We start from the raw sequence: 2,433 nt of genomic DNA on the forward strand, positions 1-2,433 counted from the left end.
AATAAATTTTAATAATAAGTTAATCATTTAGGAAAATGGTAGTTCCAAATCTATTTATCTTTTTTCATTTTTATGATAAATTGATACTTATGATAAAATTAAGGTAAATAATATTTAGATGAGAGAAAAAATAATAAAAATAATTTATCAAGAAATGAAAATTTTAATGAGAAAGGAAAAAATAGTCTTTTGCAACGGATTTGTCCTTAATTGTAATAAATTAATAGGTCGGGGGGATAATTTTTAATTCAGGGAATTATTTCCAAAAGAACAATAGTTCAAGAGACTTTTTTGCACTTTATCCTAAAAGTTTTGATCGGGTTTTGTTATGATCCGACAAAAATTTAGATAAACGATCCCGAAGTTGTTCTTGTTTGATACTATTTAGGTTAAATTTCACTTATCTCCTAGAAGTTTGTCAATATTTCACATGGAACTCTTCTACGTTTTATAATTTCATTTAAATCTCTTGTAATTTTACTTACCTCTTATGTCAGTAACAAAAAAGTCATGTTTGTCCTTCCAATGCTTAAAATTATAACAAATGTTTCATAGATAAAACGGTAAAATAACAGACTATAGGAAAAGTAAGTAAAATTATAAAACATAGGAGTTTATGTGAAATATTAACAAATATCGAACTAAGTGAAATTTATCTAACATTATAGTATGTATACGCACGTGTACGCATGCGCGCGTATGTATTGAGAAGATCAAAATACTGTACTGGAAAGGACAAGAAGGGTATGGGGCCGGAGCAGTGGGGGAAGATGTAAATGTGGTGGTCACATATGGAAAACAAACACAAGCATCTGATCACTAACGTGCACACATGGAAACCAACTCCCATTATGGAACTCCAAAATAATCATTCACCATTCATCATCAAAACACAAAAAAATGCGACCCCTTTTTGGTCATTTGCCCACTAAAGATCCAACTTTCATCAACTCTATATATTGTCCATTTCAACACTCTCCACTACTTTTTATGGACGAAACAAGGACACTACAACCCTCCATGAATACACTAACCAACCCTGTTCACATTATGTTGTCTCTCTCTCACACACACACATTTATATATATATATATATATGTTAGAACTTTCACTATTGAAAGTCAACGTAGAGGGGAATAATTTTGTTGTTAATCATATGATGTTAGTATATAATTTCATGAAATTGAGTTTTCAACAAATCAAGTATTACATACTTTGCTTTTAAACTAAGTATGTAGTGGCCACTTTGATGGATGCTGGAATACTCTGAAAACTCTGGAAAATACACATGCCTCAATCTTCTTTTTGTTTATTAAAGCTATTCAAGTACAAACTCCACTAAATGACCTTCATTTTAAGCATATTCAGGGTGATGTTTTAGAGTTGGTTGCAAAAGAGAAGTTTTACAAAAATATTTAATTAGAATATCATCAACCTACATTCATTTAACTACTACTTGTAAAGGCTCTTTTTTTAAAAAAAAATATTTATTTTGGTAGATAAATGAGACTATATTGATATAAACAGAATTATACAAGGTCTCAACAAATAATACTTATAAAGCTTAATTGAGAAGATGCAAAACATAACTCTTGTTATTTGGAACTTCACTTATAAGATTCTGCTACAAATAATACTTATAAAGCTTAATTGAGAAGATGCAAAACATAACTCTTGTTATTTGGAACTTCACTTATAAGATTCTGCTACAAATAATACTTATAAAGCTTAATTGAGAAGATGCAAAACATAACTCTTGTTATTTGGAACTTCACTTATAAGATTCTGCTACAAATAATACTTATAAAGCTTAATTGAGAAGATGCATAACATAACTCTTGTTATTTGGAACTTCACTTATAAAATCCTGCTTTTTTTGAACGGGCATAAACTGTGCTTTATTTTTTATTATTATTATTTTTTTTTAGAGCACATGTATCGTTTTTACAACACACACACACCATTTAAATTAGGAGTGCGGTTAAAAAATGAAACCTTAAGTACTTACCTCCTGAATCCATGCTAACGCCGCTATATCCCCGAGAGACATAAATTGCGTTTTAAATTAATTTAGTAGAAGAAGATAATATGAATGTGACGGTAAAAGCTTTAATTGGTATCATAATGAGGGTTCGAATAGACATGTATACACTTTATGTAAAAAAATATCTAAAATTTAGTTCGACACTTAATAATAGTCTTTTAACTAGAAAGAAGTGTGTGAATTTTTATTAACAGGCCAGTAACCTGACGGTATCAGATCCCCGCTTTTCAAATAGAGGTCAGGGTTCGAGCCTCCATAGAAGCATGTGTCTGTGAGTACCAACTAAAAAAAAAAGTGTGTGAATTTTATCAATAGGTCAGTGAAGATGGAAGGAATTCATTTCCATTTTCTCTCTCTAAAATTCTTACACTTCAACAGAATGAATCTCT

This window comes from Cornus florida, unplaced genomic scaffold (assembly GCF_030987335.1).
Source record: "Cornus florida cultivar Cherokee Brave unplaced genomic scaffold, ASM3098733v1 CherokeeBrave_3.0.0_Hap2_Chr06, whole genome shotgun sequence".
Lineage (NCBI taxonomy): Eukaryota > Viridiplantae > Streptophyta > Magnoliopsida > Cornales > Cornaceae > Cornus > Cornus florida.